The sequence below is a fragment of the Lucilia cuprina genome, chromosome 4 (assembly GCF_022045245.1).
Source record: "Lucilia cuprina isolate Lc7/37 chromosome 4, ASM2204524v1, whole genome shotgun sequence".
In the NCBI taxonomy this organism is placed as follows: domain Eukaryota; kingdom Metazoa; phylum Arthropoda; class Insecta; order Diptera; family Calliphoridae; genus Lucilia; species Lucilia cuprina.
In genome coordinates, this window is record NC_060952.1 from 53,872,164 (window position 1) to 53,895,954 (window position 23,791).

General features: G+C 29.6%; 1 protein-coding gene and 1 long non-coding RNA gene across 3 annotated transcripts in view; both read right to left on the reverse strand.

Moving 5' to 3' along the window:
* The window catches only part of LOC124419436 (gustatory and odorant receptor 22-like), a 300,765-nt gene that overhangs the window by 144,613 nt on the left and 132,361 nt on the right, over positions 1–23,791 (reverse strand). The gene's annotated exons all lie outside the window — the stretch shown is intronic.
* On the reverse strand, positions 4,935–5,179 carry LOC124419437. Its single transcript, XR_006940592.1, has 2 exons — positions 5,088–5,179; positions 4,935–4,999 (listed from the first exon to the last, which is right to left on the reverse strand). It is a non-coding gene; the product is annotated as an uncharacterized LOC124419437 (long non-coding RNA).

A 23,791-nucleotide genomic window follows, 5' to 3' on the forward strand; every position in this document is an offset into this window, starting at 1 on the left:
GTTAACTAATTTTTGCAATTAATTGATTTTAATTTTATTTTGGCAATTTATATATAATGCCATTTTTTGTTTATTTTTTTATTTGAAAATAAAAATTAATTTACTAAATAAAGATTTCCAAAAAAATACAATCTGTAAAAAATTTTCGATTTTTTTTCGATAAAGATGTTAAACCCCAAAAATGTACAAGAACTATATGTATTTAAACTAAGCGATTGCATAATTATATTCAGTAATGCCACAACAAACGTTTTTTTCTAACCAAAATCCGAATAAAGGATAACCAAATTATGAAAAAAGTAAACAAAATTATTTTTATTTGTTTACATTTGGACATTAAAATAACAAATTTATTTATTAAATTTCGCCGCTAAATTGCTATTATGAAGACAGTTATGAGCGTTAAAGTAACTTTCTGTAGGAGATATTATAAGAGACATATAGTCAATGATGGACTAATTCTCATAAAATCTGACAGAGATATTTTAGTTCCTTTAAAACTTGATTATGTTGAATTTTGTTGCTACATTACAGTACACTGTGAGCTGTAAAGTCATTTTCTGAGGAGACTTTTTATGAGGGATAGAGTCAATTATATACCGATCCTCATAAACTTTGACAAATACATTTCCAAAAAAACATTTTCATATTTTAATTACATTGCTATACATGCTTTTTAAGCAATAAAGTAATTCTCTGAATAGGGCATAATATGGTGGCTAGGTGAAATTGTTGACAGATATTTCGCAAGCAAACTGGGTCTTTGACAAACTGGTATTTTGACAAAATATGTTAGTTTTGTAAACGTAATCTATCCAAATTATCCTAAATTATTTTCAAGTAATTGTTCTTAATTTAACTATTTCAGTTATTATTTGAAAATATAAAACTTTTATTTAATACATTTTTCAAAAAAAAAAAAAACATTACAATATCTATAATATTTTGGATTTTTTTACTAAAACTATATTTTCGATAGACAAATTATGGAAATATGCAAGTTGTTAACTGATATAGTTGCTTAAAATAAGTAAAAATAGAGATGAAGTTGTGGAATAACTTTTCGTTTTGGAATAATAATAAACTATTTTACAATAGTTCAAAACTCTGAAAACCAATATATAATTTTAATAAATTAAAAACAAAAAAAAAAAACAATATTTTTCGAATACTTTAAAGTTTGTAGTCAAATTGATAATTTGTATGTTAAAATACTTTTTCCTTATAATGTTCTTTTAATTACACTATTTAGATTCCGTTTATATTCACGTTTTTCAAAGGAATAGTGACATCCATGAATTTTAGAAAGCCATGAAAAATGAATCAATAGTTTAAAAAAATATGAATTTTTTGAAATAATAAAATTAATCAATTAACTGATACGTTATTAATTTTATCAACATTAAAACATTTAATAACAATCTTAAACCTAGATACAATATGATAATTAAAACCTTTTGCAAATACAGCATTGAAAATGTAAATCAAATTAATACTAAGTATTATAATAATTTGTAAATACTTCACTAAAGCTCCAAATATAAACATTAGGTTTAGAAATTTAGCAAAAAAACCTTTATTTTTTGAGTAAAATGTGTGAATTAACAAATTTCAAAGAAAATCCCAAAAAAAAATAAAAATATTACATTATCAATTAAGTACAAACGTATTTCGGCATACTGTATAATTTGGTACAAACTTTATTGTCCAAATTGTCTTTTTATACCCTCCACCCACCATCAGTGGTGATAGAGGGTATATATTACTTTGTCATTCCGTGTGTAAACACCAAGAAATATTCATCTAAGACCCAACAAAGTATATATATTCTGGGTCTTATCAAATTCTGAGTCGATCTAGCTATGTCCGTCTGTCCGTCTGTCTGTGTAAAACACGCTCACGATAAAACGAAGCAATAGAATTTAACCAAATTCACCCAAAATGTTCTTCGTTTTCCTAAGTTGTTTGGTATTGAAAATGGGCAAAATCGGTTCACATCGGGAAAAGTTATGAATCAAAATTTGAAACAACCTCGAAAAAAATGCATTTTTTACACATTCTGATGTAATTTTCTCGAAAACTATGCAAGATAATTCCATAAAAATCGGCATACATTCGTTTCCTCCACAATTTCATATACCTCCCATACAAAAGTACAAATTCCCGGAAATTTGGTTTTTTGTTAATAACTTCCGTCGTAATGTCGATATCTTCACAAAATTTTAGAAATTTAAATTTTATGACAATAGAATTAATTCAGCGGAAAATTTTTTTTGGTGGGTCCATAATTGGTCATAGCTCCCATACAAGGTCCCCTCCCGAAAATCAGTTAAACCCGCATAACTCATTACTAAATTAAGATATCATTATAAAATTTGGTACAAGTATTGCTCTTACACATAGAAGTATTGCAATGACAGATTTTTTTGGATCGGTCCATAATTGGTCATAGCTCCCATACAAGGTCCCCTCCCGAAAATCACTTAAACGCGCATAACTCATTAGTAAATCTAGATATCGATATAAAATTTGGTATAAGTATTGCTCTTATACATAGAAATATTAAAATGAAAGTTTTTTTGGATCGGTCCATAATTGGTCATAGCTCCCATACAAGGTCCCCTCCCGAAAATCACTCAGTACAAGTATTGCTTTTATATACTAAAATATAACCATGAAAGTTTCTTTGGATCGGTCCATATTTGGTCATAGCTCCCATAAAAGTTCTCCTTCCGAAAATCACTTAAACGCACATAACTTATTACTAAATTAAGATATCGTTATAAAATTTAGTACAAGTATTGCTCTTATATACAGAAATATTGCAATGAAAGATTTTTTCGATCGGTCCATATAGCTCCCATTCAAGGTTCCCTCCCGAAAATCACTTAAACGCACATAATTCATAAGTAAATTAAGATATCCATATAAAATTAGTTGCAAGCAATGTTCTCACATAAAGAAATATTACCACGAAATCTTTTTCCGATCGGTCCATAGCTAGATGGTCATAGCTCCCATGTTAGTTCCCCTTCCGAAAAACACTTAAACACGTATAACTCATTACCTAATTAAGATATCCATATAAAATTTGGTACAAGTATTGATCATATACAAAAAATATTACTAAGAAATTTTTTTCCATCGGTCTATAACTGGTCATAGCTCCCATACAAAGTCTTCTCTCGAAAATCATTAAAACGCACATAACTCATTACTAAATTAAAATATCCATATAAAGTTTGGCGTAAGTGTTGCTCATATACAGAGAAATAATATTGTGAAATGTTTTTCCGATCGGTCTATAATTGATCATAGCTCCCACATTAGGTCCCTCTTAGAAAAACACACATACAAGTTTCCCTTCCGAAAATCAGAAAAAACGCACATAACTCATAACCAAATATTGATATCCATACATTTATCAAAAATATTGCTCTTATATACATAAATTCACTATAAAATTGTTTTACGATCGGTCCATATTTGGTCATAGCTCTCATACTAGTTCCAGAAAATCACTTAGATTCACAATATTTATTACCAAGTAATGATATAAATACAGAATTCTGAAATTTTTTCTTTATATACATAATTGGACATAGCTCCCATACAAAGTCCTTTTTCGAAAATCTCTTAAACGCACATTACTTATTACCAAATTAAGCTACTGATACATAATTTGGCAAAAATATTAGTTTTGTATACTTATATTTCTCCTATATTAGGTCCTGCCCCTAAAAGCGCTTTAACCGTATTTAAAGAGCATTATCAATTTGTGTTGAACAAAATTTTGTGTAGAACATAATTATATATGTATTTGTATTTTGAAAATCTTTAAATCTTTCACACATATACATACATGCAAATTACTAAATTTATAATGTTCAATAAATCTTGGAATTTTAATAAATTTAACTTTTGGGATTTTTTCCATTAAAGACATGAGAAAACTTATTTCTACAAATATTTGATTAATTAGAAAAGTAATAACATAAAAGTAGCTGGTGGAGGGTATCTAAGATTCGGCACAGCCGAATATAGCACTCTAACTTGTTTTATATTTTTTTTTACTAATATTTTTGTTTTTTATATTATTTTGACACTTGCTTTTAAATATTTTTATACATTTTTAATTTTTCACCACTAACAATACATATTGATTTTTGCATTACATTTAGTTTATTTACATTTATGACGCGAGTGAACAAAAAAAAGTGATTTAATTGAATATTATAAAAAAAATTAATTAATTAAAAGAAAAAAATTATAGTTTTCAGAAAAAAAAAAGATATTTTTACATATTAATGTCTAACACAATTTGTTTTTATATTTTGAATTAAATAAAGAAACATTGTTTCCTTTTGTGTTAAATTTCTTGTTCTTCTTACAGGTTTTTATTAGGTTCTTGTGTTTACTTTTTGTTCTTGAACTTTTATTTCAATTTTGATTTAAATATTTTGTGTTTTATGAAATATTAAAAATAAAAGAAGTTGTTTCACAAAATTTCACACGGATTTTTGGTATAAAATTTTTAAATTTTGATGTTTTTTCCCTTGGAATTTTTTTAAACTATTAACTTTGGAGTTTTCTTTTGGATTTTTTTCTTTAAACAATTGACATTTTCCCCTTTTCACACTTTTCTCCTCGTCTCTTAGACCTTAGTATTGCAACCTAAAGCTTTCCCTGAAGGTTTGGTTTTACGCCGAAGAAGGCACGATTGTGGACGAAGCCTTCCCAGGCGAAGATTTTGCGCCTGGAGGTTTCGTCGCTAGAAAGAATTTTCAAATATATCAAATTGACGTATGTGTGTTTGTGTGCTGTAAAGATATTTTGGTTTTGGTTATGTTAGTTTGTATGTGTATGTTTTGTTTTATTTATGTTAATTATTACCTTTTTGTAAATAAAAACAAACGATTTTCTTTGACTTTTGCTGCCGCTGGGTAAATAAAAACACTTTCTGCCTACTTTTGAGTTGAAATTTGTGAAATTGGCGTTACTGCGTTAAAAAAAATTAGAAAAATAAGAAACGGATTTGAAAAAATGGATTTTTTTTCTCAAGTTTTCCTTTAGAAAACAAAACTTACAATATTTTATTATCCTGTTACAGATAATTTTGTGGATATAAAATCCAAAAGATCCTTTCACGAAATGCGAACAATTTAAGCCAAATTTATTTAAACAAAAAAAAATTGTTTAACACTGAATTGTTTAACATGAATTAAATTCGAAGGATAATTGAAACAGGATAAAAACTTACAATTTCAAAAAAAAGATTTCTTTATTTTTTTAAATAAATTTTCCGGCAGAGTAACGACGTTTTTTTTAAGAAAACTGGTAGGTAGCAGCAGGCAAAAAGGAAAGATTTTGGCAACGGCTTCCTTTTTATACCCAATATTTGAGAGAAAAATTTGGAAATTTTTCAGCAAAAACTAACACATACAAAATAAGAAAACCAATACCAAAATATATATCGAAAATGTCTTCCTTTTATCTTTTGACAACAGCACTGCATTATCATTTAATACAAGCTGTCAACAAATTGAAATGTCATTTGAAACCAAATCTCCAAAAACCGTTAAATTCAAATGAAACTCTTCCCAATAGAAATGATGTTCAACAAAATTACAATTTTGAAATAAAAATTCTTAAAATTATTGTTTTCTACTACAAGCGCCCCTACATAATCCGCCAACCAAAATCAGATTTGGGAGCTAACAAGCAGCACAAAGCTGATACCGCTTGTAGTGGTATAATAAAAAAAAATAACAAAATGAAAAACAAGGTTATTGACGTATGTCCTTTGCGTGGTATACACCTAGAGAACGACCATTTAGATCTTCCAATTCGTAATAGCAATTTTAGGTTTTCGCCTTAATGCGTGCTTTAAGAAACGGTGGCGATAGTTTTGCATTGTAACCCTTTTCAAAGTTACTTTGGCTAAAGTTTCTTCGGAAAACTTCTTGCCCTACAACATAATTTACCTCACGCGATCGCAGATTGTAAGATCTTTCATTACGCTCTTGTTGTCGATTCATATTCTTCGCGGCTCTATGATGTCGGATGTTAAACGGATCTTCATGGTTAAATTATGATGTTAAACGGATCTTCATGGTTAAATTTCACTTCCCTATCGTCAAGCATTTCAAGTTTTCGAAGAAGTGCATAAGTATTACCGTTGGTAATCATATGCTGTCCGAACGCCATGTAATAAGGTGATGTACCTATAGAAGCATGCACAGATGACCGTAGAGAACAACTAATGTTGCTGAGGTATTCATCCCAATTACTTTGATCGTGTTTGATATAAGCCCTTATTGCCGATAGCACTGAACGATTAACCCGTTCTGAGACATTTGCTTGGGGCGAGTGTACCGCGGTGTAAACGTGTTTTATCGTGTAATTAGACTTAAGCAAATATGTAATATATGACAAAATCTTTATTTATGAACAAAACTCAATGAAATCTTCAACGCTTGTTAAATTTGTAATTTCAAATAAGAAAATGCAAAAAAAAAAAATGAGAAGGTCAAAGGGCATCCCGCAATTCCCAAAAATAGGAATGAAATGGGATTTTGTACATTTTTGCCCATAGGGTCCACATTTCTTTCAGGGCTGGGAAAATACTTTTGGAGTAAATAGAAAACATATTGAGGTTTCCAAAACTGCTTTCAGTTTTCTGATCCTAGCTTTGGGATTTTAGAACATGTTGCCCAAAGTTGAAGTTTTGATAAAAAATAGGTCATATTCGGAAGGGCGCAGTGGCAACATTTTCAAAAAATAGGACAAGTTTTTTACGCCAAAGCGTTCTGCGTAAAGATACCTTTTAGAGAACTATAAAATTGTTATATGTTCTTATAGAAAATTTTATTTTATTAATAAAAGAGTTAAGACACATTTTTGGCAAAAATCAAAAATTTTTTGAATTTTTAAATTAAAAAACGTATATTTTTGGATCTGTAAATGATATTGATCTGAAATTTTTTGTATATATTTAGTCTATTTGGTCCAAAATTACGCCCGGTATTCAAAAAAAAAGGCGGCCCAAGGCATGGTAAATTTTGTATCACTAAATTTTTAAATGCCTATAACTAGGATATTAGAAGAGATAAGTAGTATGTCCAAGCATGTTTTTTCAAGATCTCATCGTGGTGAAGGATGTATAACTTGGTACACTTTTGTTTCGTATATGCTAGTGTGTTTTCTATACAATTGTATGCGCTAAACTCTAGCTATACGTTGTTGTTTTTCTTTACTGTATTCAAGCAACGCACAGTGGGTCAGAATGGAAATTTTTTGGAAATAAATCTGGCATTTCTAAACGGCTGATCCGATCGGGATATAATTTGGCGTGAGCGTAGCCAAGGAGTATTCAAGTTTAAGTTTTGAAGATGCCCCAGTGACTGCGCTGTGGCGGCTCAAAGTAGGGTACCTACGACATAAAATTTTTAAACTCGTGCCATTTTTTTGTTTTTCACCCAAATACAAAGATTTTTTTGTGAAAGCGCTCACGAGATCTTGAAAAAACATGCTTGGACATACTACTTATCTCTTATAATATCCGAGTTATAGGCATTTATTTAGTGATACAAAATTTACCATACCTTGGTCCGCCTTTTTTTTGAATACCGGGCGTAATTTTGGACCAAATGGACTAAATATATACCAAAAATTTCTGATCAATAACATTTACAGATCTAAAAATATACGTTTTTTAATTTAAAAATTCAAAAAATTTTAGATTTTTGCCAAAAATGTGTCTTAACTCTTTTATTAATAAAATAAAATTTTCTTTAAGAACATATAACAATTTTATAGTTTTCTAAAAGGTATCTTTACGCAGAACACTTTGGCGTAAAACTTCAACTTTGGGCGACATGTTCTAAAATCCCAAAGCTGGGATCAGAAAACTGAAAGCAGTTTTGAAAACCTCAATATGATTTATATTTACTCCAAGAGTATTTTCCCAGCCCTAAAAGAAATGTGGACCCTATGGGCAAAAATGTAAAAAATCCCATTTTTGGGATTTTTCATTCCTATTTTTGGGAATTGCGGGATGCCCTTTAACCTTTTCAATTTTTTTTGCATTTTCTTATTTGAAATAACAAATTTAACAAGCGTTGAAATGTTCATAAATATATACATATTTGTCATATATTACATATTTGTTTCATTTCTAAAACTATGATTTATATCAAAATTTTAATAGGGTCGCAGATAGCTACAACAATTTAGTCCATATTTATCCCTTAATATCATTTTTTAGTTAGATATGGAAATTCTCGATTCTTTACAAAAATTTTCAAGCCAATATCTCAATTACATTCAAAAATATGTTCATTTAAACCTGTATCCTTTAATTTCATATTTTTCATATTTTAGTATTAAATATGACAGACATATTTAAATCTTATATTTACCTATTTTCTATTTGTTTGCTTATCCTTATAATTGAAAGGTCCTATTATGCTTAAATTTTCTGAAATTTATAACTATTTTTTACCTAAATTTTTTCGACAGATCATTTCGTTCTGTTTCGTTTATGATCATGTAGGTAAAAATATACATGTAATGATAATTTCGATTCATTCACTAATAAGAAATATCAATGACTTAATTACAGGTTATAGAAATATAGTCCTAAATGTTAATAGATAGACAATTCGTAATGTTTTACTTTGGAATACCTGTATCGGAAATGACAAGAATTGGTATATAAGTATACTTCTCAGATTTTAAGTACCATATTTAATAAATCTACAATGAAGATTACATTAAAGTACGAAGAGTTGTGTTCCGTTTTATGGAGTGTATCTTCAAAAAGGCCAAAAAGAATTAAAGACATTTCAAATTATATAAAAACTACATATAGTAGAAATGTAGACAAAACAGGCATATCAAAAATTGAAAACTTTTTGATGTAAAAAGTAAGTCTGTGGATGGAAATCAAAAGAAATTTCGATTAAAATTTTGTAGTTGGACGGAAACTACTACGGAAATCTCAACTTACAACACATCAACAGGAGCGCCTTGGAAGTCATACGAAGAGGGTAACACAAAAACTTTTTTCAATCTCAAATGAGGAAATTGCATTTAACGAAATGTTGAAAAAGGAAAACCAACCTATGGATGCCGTACATATTGCAACTATTCTTCCTAATGCATCACCAAAACGACTTAAGCGAATTGTGGAAAGAATACCAACTCCAACATTACAATCAAATTTTACTGAAAAGGAAGCAATAGCTCTTATGTTGGAACTGGGTCTCAGTCGAAATAAGTACCAAATATTAAGGAAAGCTCTGCATGAAAAAGGACACAATATATTACCATCATACAAGGCGATCCAGAAAAAAAACAAACTATCCTACCATCACCTATTGCTGTTAATGATGTGGAAGCTTGTATTGATATATCATCTTTGCTCGAAAACACAGAATCAAGAATTGTGTCAGACTTTTCAGAAGACCAACTAAGGAAAATTCATAACTGTGATGTCTTAATGTGTAAGTGGGGATGTGATGGTTTATCAGCACTTTCAGAATACAAACAAGCTTGTGGAAGTCGGACATTAGCAGACTACAAAAGTGTATTTATGTTCGTTCATATTCCCTTAATCCATCATCGTCAAGCATCGGAAATTCATTTGAAGATATATGGATCAATACAACTCCGGGTTCAAAAATTTTTTGTAGACCCATTGGATTTGAATATATAAAGGAGTCAAAGAAAACAACAAAAGATTTAGTGGAATATTTAAAAGATGAAATAAATGCACTGGAGCCCATTTGCATAAAAATAATGGAATTCTCTATTAACATATCATATCAGCTAAGCTTAACAATGATTGCTGGAAAGGTCAGCAATGCCATAACAGAAACTTCTTCCTTCTGGAGATGCTCAATATGTAATGAGAAAAAGTCGCAATTCTCAAATATAAACAAAAGCAGAAGTATTAATGAAGAAGTCCTGTCTTTCGGAATTTCACCACTTCATGCCAGAATACGATTTTTGGATTACTTTTTACACATAACATTCGACCTCAAATATAGAAGTGTGCCAGAAAATCTTACTAAATCAACAAAAAATAATGAAGAATTGAAAGAACTGAGAGCTGCGAAAAAAAGCAGAATCCAAGAATTTAAAGTTCAGATGGGATTAAACATCGACAAACCACTTCCAAGTTGCGGTAGTGCAAATGACGGTAATACGGCGAGAAGGTTTTTTCGTGATTTTGAAATTACTTCAAAAATAACTGGAATCGACAAGGAGTTGCTTCGAAAAGTTAACACTATTTTAATGGCACTGAATAGTAAACATAAAATTAATGGAAATCGATTTGGGGAATATACATCTGAAATTTCTAAATTACTTGTATCTCTGTATCCATGGAGGGAACTAATACCAACAGTACACAAAGTATTGTGTCATGGTCAAATAATAATTGAATTGAATATTTTTCCACTTGGAGAGTTAACAGAAGAAGCCCAGGAAGCGAGGAATCGAGATTTTAAGCATGTTCAACTTTTCAGCTCAAGAAAATGCTTCAGGCAATCACAGAATGAAGATATTTTTAATAGTTTACTTCTATCTTCTGATCCTGTTCTTTCCACTATGCGAAAAAAATAGATTTGTTATGAAACTCTATCATTTCAAAACGAGGAAGATTTAAATAACTTATATTACCTTCTGGATATGTATACCGATATGACAGATTATTTTATTATTATTTTCCAATAATATACAAAAAGTTTCAGATCAATATCATTTACAGATCCAAAAATATACGTTTTTTAATTTAAAAATTCAAAAAATTTTGGATTTTTGCCGTTTTTTTTTTTTTTTTTTTGCTAAAACTGTGTCTTAACTCTTTTACAGGTTTTGATTATGTTTTATATTTACTCCAAAAGTATTTTCCCAGACCTGAAAGAAATGTGGACCCTATGGTCAAAAAGGTAAAAAAATCCCATTATTGGAATTTTCATTCCTATTTTTGGGAATTTGACCTTTTCAATTTTTTTTGTATTTTCTTACTTGAAATAACAAATTTAACAAGCGTTGAAAATTTCATTGAGGTTTGTTCATAAATAAAGATTTTGTCATTTTTTAATAGGACTTTAAACTTTAAAAGACATCCAATTTCAAAAAATGGAATTCCAAATTTATATTAAAAAGTTGGTATTAATATTAATTTCAAATGAAGCTAAGTTCCTCTGCTTCATCAAGAAAGAATTGGAAATCTTAAAGAAAATTTTTCACAAAAAAGTAGTTTTTGAGTCGTAAATGAAACCTTTTTATATTTAATTTTTTTTGTTTTTTCTCTAAGTGAGACAGGTAAATAATATTCATAGATAGAATGTACAACATTGGCATTATAAAATATATATAAATGTTTTAAATATTCGTTTGTAGTCCTTTAAACTCTGAAATCCATAAAAATCGGAGTACGCAATTCTATAAGAGGAATTTATTTTCACATTCTTATCAACTTTTTCATGTTTGAATGCTTTTTTCAAAATTGTTACAGGGTGTATATAAAGAAAATTATTGTTAAAAGCAATAATAACATCTAGTTTCCTTTTATTCGAATAACCGAATAATTTTTAATTATCCGATTATTAACCGGCTAACGTAAAACCTCAAATAATTATTTGTCGAATAAACCGAATAAGACAAAAACCCGAATAATTGAATACCCTAGTTAAGACACATTTTTGGCAAAAAAACGGCAAAAATCTACAATTTTTTGAATTTTTAAAATAAAAAACGTATATTTTTGGATCTGTAAATGATATTTTGGAGCAAATGGACTAAATTTTTTCTTGTTAGTTAGACAAAATTTCGATTAAAATTTTGTAGTTGGATGGAAACTACTACGGAAATCTCAACTTACAACACATCAACAGGAGCGCCTTGCAAGTCATACGAAGAGGGTCATACAAAAACTTTTTTCAATCTCAAATGAGGAAATTGCTGATACATTTAACGAAATGCTGAAAAAGGAAAACCAACCTATGGATGCCGTACATATTGCAACTATTCTTCCTAATGCATCACCAAAACGACTTAAGCGAATTGTGGAAAGAATACCAACTCCAACATCACAATCAAATTTTACTGAAACTGGGTCTCAGTCGAAATAAGTACCAAATATTAAGGAAAGCTCTGCATGAAAAAGGACACAATATATTACCATTATACAAGTCGATCCAGGAAAAAAACAAACTATCCTACCATCACCTATTACTGTTAATGATGAGGAAGCTTGTATTGATATATCATCTTTGCTCGAAAACACAGAATCAAGAATTGTGTCAGACTTTTCAGAAGACCAACTAAGGAAAATTCATAACTGTGATGTCTTAATGTGTAAGTGGGGATGTGACGGTTTATTAGCACTTCCAGAATACAAACAAGCTTGTGGAAGTCGGACATTAGCAGACTACAAAAGTGTATTTATGTTCGTTCATATTCCCTTAATCCATCATCGTCAAGCATCGGAAATTCATTTGAAGATATATGGATCAATACAACTCCGGGTTCAAAAAATTTTTGTAGACCCATTGGATTTGAATATATAAAGGAGTCAAAGAAAACAACAAAAGATTTAGTGGAATAATAATTTGCATAAAAATAATGGAATTCTCTATTAACATATCAGCTAAGCTTAACAATGATTGATGGAAAGGTCAGCAATGCCATAACAGAAACTTCATCCTTCTGGAGATGCTCAATACGTAATGAGAAAAAGTCGCTGTCAAGCAACGCTAGAAAGATGTTTATTGTTCTAGCGTTGCTTGAATACAGTAAAGAAAAACAACAACGTATAGATAGAGCTTAGCGCATACAGTTGTATAGAAAACACACTAGCATATACAGAAACAAAAGTGTACCAAGTTATATATCCTTCACCACGATGTGTTAAAAAAAAACAGTCAGTACCAAAAAGTCTTCTTTTACATAACTTTCTTCGGGCTCAACATGCTTAATTTCTTGTTTCTAGATTCAAAATATACCAAAAAGTTCCCTTTTGTGTATTCCCATTCCGACTCTACATACCTAATTTCATGTTTCCAGGTTTTATAGAAAATTAAAAAAAGTACCTTTTGCCGAACGAAGAAGTACCAAAAATTCCCCATTGATTTGTTCTCGTATAATCCGGGCTTTACATACTTAATTTCATGTTTCTGGGTTCATTATTATAGAAAACTCAAAAAGTACCTTTTGAAAAACGAAAAAGTACCAAAAAGTTCTTTTTTATGTGTTTGCACCTAATTCTGAATCTTCATACTAAATTTCATGTTCCTAGGTTGAATATTATATGAAAAACGAAAAAGAAGCCAAAAGTTTCCTTTTATGGGTTCTCACCTAATTCTAATAATACATACTTAATTTCATAGGTATCTATATGTTCAATATTATAGAAAATTCAAAAAGAACCTTTTGTAGAACGAAAAAGTACTAAAAAATCCCCTTTGATGTGTTCTCGTCTAATCCGGACTCTACGTACATAATTTCATGTTTCAAGGTTCAATATTATGGAAGATTCAAATAGTACCCTTTAAAAAACAAAAAGTACCAACAATTTCACTTTTTGGAGTTCTCGCCTAAATTCGACTTTACATGAGTGAGTTGCGGTTAAAAGACTGATGTAAGGTAAAGTCAATATTTAGGGATAAGTTCGGTGCTGTTGACGAAACAACAGATGCCACACAGAGGAGTGACTGTGGGACTAAGCGTTGGAAATGAGTTGGTATTAATTGTATATGGTACTGGATGAAAGTGGGGTACGCAACTTTATGATTGTATGAAAATCTGTATACAATGAATTTCTGGTTAAAAATTAAACATCTTGATTTAATGAAATTGTATTAAAAAGCACTGTTTGGTACTTTTTCGTTCTTCAACTACTTATTTTAGATGTATGTAATGCTGATACTAGAATTATTAAATCAAATTCGTAAAATCTGTGATTGAGAGAAGACTTTAATAGATTTATAATGTTGAACCTAGAAACACGTATAAAAATCATTCAATGGGGACATTTTGATGTTCCAGATATATGTATGTATATTAAGGTACTCCAAGCCACAGTGGGGCAGAATGGAAATTTTTTGGAAATAAATCTGGCATTTCTAAACGGCTGATCCGATCGGGATATAATTTGGCGTGAGCGTAGCCGAGGAGTATTCAAGTTTAAGTTGAAGATGAACCCTGCAGATGCCCCAGGCACGGCGCTGTGGCGGCTCAAAGTAGGGTACCGACGACATGTAAAATTTTTAAACTCGTGCCATTTTTTGTTTTTCACCCAAATACAATGATTTTTTTTGTGAAAGCGCTCACGAGATCTTAAAAAACATGCTTGGACATACTACTTATCTCTTATAATATCCGAGTTATAGGCATTTATTTAGTGATACAAAATTTACCATACCTTGGTCCGCCTTTTTTTGAATACCGGGCGTAATTTTGGACCAAATGGACTAAATATATGCAAAAAATTTCAGATCAATATCATTTACAGATCCAAAAATATACGTTTTTTAATTTAAAAATTGAAAAAATTTTAGATTTTGGCCGATTTTTGCCAAAAATGTGTCTTAACTCTTTTATTAATAAAATAAAATTTTCTTTAAGAACATATAACAATTTTATAGTTTTCTAAAAGGTATCTTTACGCAGAACACTTTGGCGTAAAACTTCAACTTTGGGCGACATGTTCTAAAATCCCAAAGCTGGGATCAGAAAACTGAAAGCAGTCAATATGATTTATATCTACTCCAAAAGTATTTTCCCAGCCCTGAAAGAGATGTGGTCCCTATGGGCAAAAATGTAAAAAACCCATTTTTGGAATTTTCATTCCTATTTTTGGGAATTGCGGGATGCCCTTTGACTTTTTCAATTTTTTTTTCATTTTCTTATTTGAAATAACAAATTTAACAAGCGTTGAAATTTTCATTGAGGTTTGTTTATAAATAAAGATTTTGTCATATATTACATATTTGTTTCATTTCTAAAACTATGATTTATATCAAAATTTTAATAGGGTCGCAGATAGCTACAGCAATTTAGTCCATATTTATCCCGTAAATTCTCGATTCTTTACAAAAATTTTCAAGCCAATATCTCAGTTACATTCAAAAATATGTTTATTTAAACCTGTATTCTTTAATTTCATATTTTTTATATTTTAGTATTAAATATGACAGAACATATTTAAATCTTATATTTACCTATTTTCTATTTGATTGCGTATCCTTATAATTGAAAGGTCCTATTATGCTTAAATTTTCAGAAATTTTTAACTATTTTTTACCTAAGTTTTTTCGACAGATCATTAAGTTCTGTTTCCTTTATGATCATGTAGGTAAAAATATACAGGCAATAATAATTTCGATTCATTCACTAATAAGAAATATCAATGACTGAATTACAGATTATAGTAATATAGTCCTAAATGTAAATAGGTAGACAATTCGTAATGTTTTACTTTGGAATACCTGTATCGGAAATGACAAGAATTGGTATATAAGTAAACGTCTCAGATTTTAAGTACCATATTTAATAAATCTACAATGAAGATTACATTAAAGTACGAAGAGTTGTGTTCCACACACAAAAACTTTTCTATCTCAAATGAGGAAATTGCTGATACATTTAACGAAATGCTGAAAAAGGAAAACCAACCTATGGATGCCGTACATATTGCAACTATTCTTTCCTAATGCATCACCAAAACGACTTAAGCGAATTGTGGAAAGTATACCAACTCCAACATCACAATCAAATTTTACTGAAAAGGAAGCAATAGCTCTTATGTTGGAACTGGGTCTCAGTCGAAATTTGTACCAAATATTAAGGACAGCTCTGCATGAAAAAGGACACAATATATTACCATCATACAAGGAGATCCAGGAAAAAAAACTATCCTACCAACACCTATTGCTGTTAATGATGTGGAAGCTTGTATTGATATATCATCTTTGCTCGAAAACACAGAATCAAGAATTTTGTCAGACTTTTCAGAAGCCTACCCTCCATATAAGGTCCCCTCCATAAAAATACTTTAACGCTCATTACTGCTTAAAAATACGAGTATAGCGATGAAATTTCACAGAAGTAAGTTTTTCACAAGCCAAAATCTCTTTACCAAATTTTATGTGGAACAGGCCTTAATTGACCCTACCCCAACTGGCTTAAAAATACGAGTATAGTAATAAAATTCGACTCAATTATGTTCCTTGCTAGTCAAAAACTCTTAACTTAATTTTATGTAGATCGAGCCTTAATTGACCTACCCCCATTTAATGTCCCCATCAAAAAATTAATTACTCGGCTAAAAACGAGTAAAGCGATGAAATTCGATATAAACATGACATGTAGGAACCAAGATCGTTCTGCAAAATTTTACGGAGATCGGTCTATAATTGACGCTACTCCCATATAAGGCCCCTTCAGAAAATGACTTTAAAGCTCAGTACTGGCTTAAAAATACTAGTAGATTTATGAAATTCGACATAAACTAGTTTCGTGTAAGCTAATATCTCTATCTCTTTTATAGGAACCGAAATCTGTCTATCAATTTTTATGAGGATCAGTACATAATAACACCACCCCATAAAAATTCCGCCCGAGAAAATGAGGCGAAAAATACGAATACCGCAATGCAATTCGACATAAAACAATTTTGATTTAAAATCTCTCTACCATATCTTATGACTTTAATGCTCCTTAATGGTTACACCTACTCCCTATAAAAATTAGCACTGTCAATAGTAAAACCCCCATTAATGGACCTCTTTCAAATGTTACCCTGATGTTCTCATTAATATCGATATATATATATATATATATAATATATATATATATATATATATATATATATATAATATATATATATATATAATATTATATATATATATATATATATATATATATATATATATATATATATATATATATATATATATATATATATATATATATATATATAATATATATATATATAATATATAATATATATATATATATATATATATATATATATATATATATAATATATATTATATATATATATATATATATATAAATATTCAAAATATCTAAGTTCATTTATATATCACTGATTTGATGGTGGGTATAAAAGATTCAGCATAGCCGAATATAACACTTTTACTTGTTTGTTTTTTGTTTTTCATCCAAATACAAAGCGCTCGACGGGATCTTGAAAAAACATGATTGGACATACTATTTATCTCCTATAATATCCGATTTATAGGCACTTAAAAATTTATTGATACAAAATTTACCATACCTTGGTCCGCCTCAATTTCTTGTTAGTTAGACAACAAAATTTCCAATAATATACAAAAAATTTCAGATCAATATCATTTACCTGCGATCCTATTAAAAAATGACAAAATCTTTATTTATGAACAAACCTCAATGAAATTTTCAACGCTTGTTAAATTTGTTATTTCAAGTAAGAAAATACAAAAAAAAATTGAAGAGGTCAAATTCCCAAAAATAGGAATGAAAATTCCAATAATGGGATTTTTTACCTTTTTGCCCATAGGGTCCACATTTCTTTCAGGGCTGGGAAAATACTTTTGGAGTAAATATAAATCATATTGAGGTTTTCAAAACCTGTGAAAGAGTTAAGACACATTTTTAGCAAAAAAAAAAACGGCAAAAATCTAAAATTTTTTGAATTTTTAAATTAAAAAACGTATATTTTTGGATCTGTAAATGATATTGATCTGAAACTTTTTGTATATTATTGGAAATTTTGTTGTCTAACTAACATTTGCTCCAAAATTACGCCCGGTATTCTATTTACTCCAAAAGTATTTTCCCAGCCCTGAAAGAAATGTGCGCCCTATGGGCAAAAAAGTAAAAAATCCCATTTTTGGGATTTTCATTGCTATTTTTGGGAATTGCGACAAATTTAACAAGCGTTGAAAATTTCACTGAGTTTTGTTCATAAATAAAGATTTTGTCATTTTTTTAATAGGATCGCAGATAGCTACAGCAATTTAGTCCATATTAATCCCTTATATATTTATATTTTTAGTAAGATATGGAAATTCTCGACCCTTTACAAAAAAATTCAAAAATTTTCATATTTTAGTATTAAGTATGACAGAACATACATTTGGTGTTAAATAAAATATTTGGACAATTTTTAAAAATTATTTAATTAATTATTTTATTAAAGACTATAACATTGTATATACAATAAAAAATTATAATTTTATTATGAGCCACGCACAACAACACCTAAATCACCCCACACAAACCACTTTTCCCGCCCACCGAAATATAAAACACAATTTAATACAATATCATCAGTTAGTATAATAGCTTTTTTATTTGAACTATTTATCTTAAACATAATACAATTAATTCTTATAACCTACTTATATAGTTAATTCCTAACACTACTTACGGGATAAATATGGACTAAATTGCTGTAGCTATCTGCGACCCTATTAAAATTTTGATATAAATCATAGTTTTAGAGATGATAGAGTTTCATAACAAATCCATCTTTTTCGCATAGTTGAAAGAAACAGGATCAGAAGATAGAAGTAAACTATTAAAAATATCTTCATTCTGTGATTGCCTGGAGCATTTTCTTGAGCTGAAAAGTTGAACATGCTTAAAATCTCATTTCCTCGCTTCCTGGGCTTCTTCTGTTAACTCTCCAAGTGGAAGAATATTCGATTCAATTATTATTTGACCATGACACATCACTTTGTGTACTGTTGGTGTTAGTTCCCTCCATGGATACAGAGATACAAGTAATTTAGAAATTTCAGATGCATATTCCCCAAATCGATTTCCATTAATTTTATGTTTACTATTCAGTGCCATTAAAATAGTGTTAACTCTTCGAAGCAACTCCTTGTCGATTCCAGTTATTTTTGAAGTAATTTCAAAATCACGAAAAAACCTTTTCGCCGTATTACCGTCATTTGTACTACCGCAACTTGGAAGTGGTTTGTCGATGTTTAATCCCATCTGAACTTTAAATTCTTCTTGGATTCTGTTTTTTTTCCGCAGCTCTCAGTTCTTTTAATTCTTCATTATTTTTTGTTGATTTAGTAAGATTCTCTGGCACACTTCTATATTTGAGGTCGTATGCTATGTGTAAAAAGTAATCCAAAAATCGTATTCTGGCATGAAGTGGTGAAATTCATTAATACTTCTGCTTTTGTTTATATTTGAGAATTGCGACTTTTTCTCATTACATCTTTTAAATATTCCACTAAATCTTTTGTTGTTTTCTTTGACTCCTTTATATATTCAAATCCAATGGGTCTACAAAAATTTTTTGAACCCGGAGTTGTATTGATCCATATATCTTCAAATGAATTTCCGATGCTTGACGATGATGGATTAAGGGAATATGAACGAATTCGTAATGGCACTAATGATGACATAAATACACTTTTGTAGTCTGCTAATGTCCGACTTCCACAACCTTGTTTGTATTCTGGAAGTGCTGATAAACCGTCACATCCCCACTTACACATTAAGACAACATCACAGTTATGAATTTTCCTTAGTTGGTCTTCTGAAAAGTCTGACACAATGCTGTGCTGTGTTTTCGAGCAAAGATGATATATCAATACAAGCTTCCACATCATTAACAGCAATAGGTAATGGTAGGATAGTTTGATTTTTTTCCTGGATCGCCTTGTATGATGGTAATATATTGTGTCCTTTTTCATGCAGAGCTTTCCTTAATATTTGGTACTTATTTCGACTGAGACCCAGTTCCAACATAAGCGCTATTGCTTCCTCTTCAGTAAAATTTGATTGTGATGTTGGAGTTGGTAGTTTACTTTCCACAACTCGCTTAAGTCGTTTTGGTGATGCATTAGGAATTAACTATATAAGTAGGTTGTAAGAATTAATTGTATTATGTTTAAGATAAACAGTTCAAATAAAAAAGCTTGAAATTTTTTGTAAAGGGTCGAGAATTTCCATATCTAACTAAAAAAAGATATTAAGGGATAAATATGGACTAAATTGTTGTAAAAAAAGATATTAAGGGATAAATATGAACTAAATTGTTGTAGCTATCTGCGACCCTATTAAAATTTTGATATAAATCATAGTTTTAGAAATTTAACAAATAAGTAATATATGACAAAATCTTTATTGATGAACAAAACTCAATGAAATCTTCAACGCTTGTTAAATTTGTCATTTTAAATAAGAAAATGCAAAAAAAAATTTCCCAAAAATAGGAACGAAAATCCCAAAAATGGGATTTTTTACATTTTTGCCCATAGGGTCCACATTTCTTTCAGGGCTGGGAAAATACTTTTGGAGTAAATAGAAAACATATTGAGGTTTCCAAAACTGCTTTCAATTTTCTGATCCCAGATTTGGGATTTTAGAACATGTCGCCCAAAGTTGAAGTTTTGATAAAAAATAGGTCATATTCGGAAGGACGCAGTGGCAACATTTTCAAAAAATAGGACAAGTTTTTTACGCCAAAGCGTTCTGCGTAAAGATACCTTTTAGAAAACTATAAAATTGTTATATGTTCTTAAAGAAAATTTTATTTTATTAATAAAAGAGTTAAGACACATTTTGGGCAAAAAAAACGGCAAAAATCTAAAATTTTTTGAATTTTTAAATTAAAAAACGTATATTTTTGGATCTGTAAATGATATTGATCTGAAATTTTTTGTATATTATTGGAAATTTTGTTGTCTAACTAATAAGAAAAATTTGAGTCCATTTGGTCCAAAATTACGCCCGGTATTCAAAAAAAGGCGGACCAAGGTATGGTAAATTTTGTATCACTAAATTTTTAAATGCCTATAACTCGGATATTATAAGAGATAAGTAGTATGTCCAAGCATGTTTTTTCAAGATCTCGTCGAGCGCTTTCAGAAAATCTTTGTATTTGGGTGAAAAACAAAAAAATGGCACGAGTTTAAAAATTTTACATGTCGTAGGTACCCTACTTTGAGCCGCCACAGCTCCGTCCCTGGGGCATCTGCGGCGTTCATCTTCAAAACTTAAACTCGAATACTACTTGGCTACGTTCACGCCAAATTTTATCCCGATCGGATCAGCCGTTTAGAAATGCCAGATTTATTTCCAAAAAATTTCCATTCTGCCCCACTGTGTAGAAGAAGAATATTCTCTTCTTCTAGAAGACGAGTATTCTCTTCTTCTAATTAATTAATTAATTAATTAATTAATTAATTAATTAATTAATTAATTAATTTATTTATTGTTTTGAATCAATAAAACGTTACCTTTCATGAACATTTTTTAAATAATTTGGAATTAAACCATCTATAAAGATCTGAAATTACTAAGTCATGGATTATTTTTAAAAGTATTTACAGTGACTAACGATAGACCCTATACTATTTTTGTTTGCTTTCCTCTAATTAAGGAGTTATATACTTCCAAAAACTTAAGAATATTAGTATCATATAAAGGTCATTCAGACAGACCTGGTGTTAATAACTAAAAAAGTACCTATAATTAGAATAATTAAATCCAAAGCTATATGAAAATTTATGAAATTGTATTTAAAAAGGTGGTTTTTAAAATATTTGATTTTAATATTAAATATCTTATATGGGCAATTTCGTTTCAAGTGACCTGACCCAAGTCAAAAAATAAAATATGTATAAAACAGTAGTTTTAATTTGAATATAATGATTCAAGCTAACGTTTAAATACTTTAAGTAAAATTTTAATATTTTTTTGTTACGATAATGAAATATAAATAAAATTTTAGCTCAAAGTGATCATACGTAATCTAGAAACAGGACCTAAACCGCAAATATAAATTAAATTAAAACGCTGAAATAAAAAACATTGAAAGTTAACATTTAACTCAAATAAATCTAAATAGTTTAAAAATGCAATGTTCATCAAATAAAAACCGAAACGTATAACTTGAAAAAGTCTTTAACGAAATTTATATAAAAATATTTAAAAACGAAGTCTAATATGTTGACTTCGTTTAAAAATAATGGAAATGGAAGCCGTTTAGAGTTGTTAACTTATTCCTAATATAGTATTTTAATGTAAAATATGACAACTTACTTTTTAATTTTATTTATATAATCCTTGTAATTACCTTGTAAAAGTAATCATCTTACTTTTTGGTATATATTTAATAAACTTCACCAATTAACAAAACCTTCTTAAATGTTTTTTAACAGTTGACTTTTAACAAAACACTGTCATATTATTTCTTATTGCTTAATATTCACAATATATTAATTACACTATTTTTCTATGAATATTAAATTCAATAACTTATTTAAGTTTTACAATGATAAAATTGAACAAGACTGGACAAAACACAAAACATCACTGAACTTAGCCAAATTTCTGCATTATTTATTTTTATTTTTTTTTCACGTTCACGCTAAAAATGGAGTATTTATATTCTTTTTGTTTTCGTTCTCATCTTACTATCATCCGGAAGTAACCTAAAAGTATACTTTCAGACGGCGAAAACTCGAAATCAATGTATTTTGTTTTTGTAAAATGTATGCTTTCGTCTGTCAATCGTCCAGAAGTGACTACAATCCACACTTCCAGATGAATAAAATACAACATTAATGTGAAAACTTTTCAAACTGTCTTTCAGAAGTGACATAAACATACAAATCAAGAAGATACAAATTAGGAAACAATGTATTTTGTTATTGTAAAATGTGTGTTCTCACCCAACTATCATTCAGAAGTCACTAAAACGTATACTTCCAGATGAAAAAAATTCAGCAGTCATGGTTTTTTGTTTAAGCAAATACACTCTTCTAACTATCATCCGGAAGTAACTTAAAAGTATATTTCTAGAAGACGAATATTCGAAATCAATGTATTTTATTTTTGTAAAATGTGCGTTCTCGTCTGACAATCGTCCAGAAGTGTTTATGACGTGGCGTCTGGGGTGATGCGCAATAGATTTGTCTTCTAAATGTTTGAAAGGAAAATTCTACATGCGCACATATAAATTATTTTTACTGCAATATCCACTTTTTATACCCCTCTTTAGTGGGGAGGGTTTGTGCTGATGTTTGTAACGCACAATAATATTGGTTCTTACCCACCCTTAAGTACACCAATCGGCTCAGAATAATTTTCTGAGTCGATTTAGTTATGTCCGTCCGTCCATGTAAACCTTCTATTGTCCCTGGCACGAAGCCTATTGAAAATGGTAAAGATCGGTTCATTATTTCACCCAGCCCCCATACAACTGAACCCCGAATAGGGTCTGTAAAGCATAATATTACAAACATAATATTTTTTAAATTTTGATATACCTTTGTCAGAGTTTTTGTGTAAGTAATAATAGATTTTTTAAATTTCGCCTCCTTCATGTAAGGTTCAAAAATTTTAAACTTTTCGTACAAAACATACAGAATAAACGAATAATTCTAAACGGCTGATCCGATCGGGATATAATTTGGCGTGAGCGTAGCCAAGGAGTATTCAAGTTTAAGTTGAAGATGAACCCTGCAGATGCCCCAGGGACGGCGCTGTGACGGCTCAAAGTAGGGTACCTACGACATGTAAAATTTTTGAACTCGTGCCATTTTTTTGTTTTTCACCCAAATACAAGAAATTTTTTTGTGAAATCGCTCACGAGATCTTGAAAAAACATGCTTGGATATACTACTTATCTCTTATAATTTCCGAGTTATAGGCATTTATTTAGTGATACAAAATTTACCATTCCTTGGTCCGCCTTTTTTTTGAATACCGGGCATAATTTTGGACCAAATGGACTAAATAT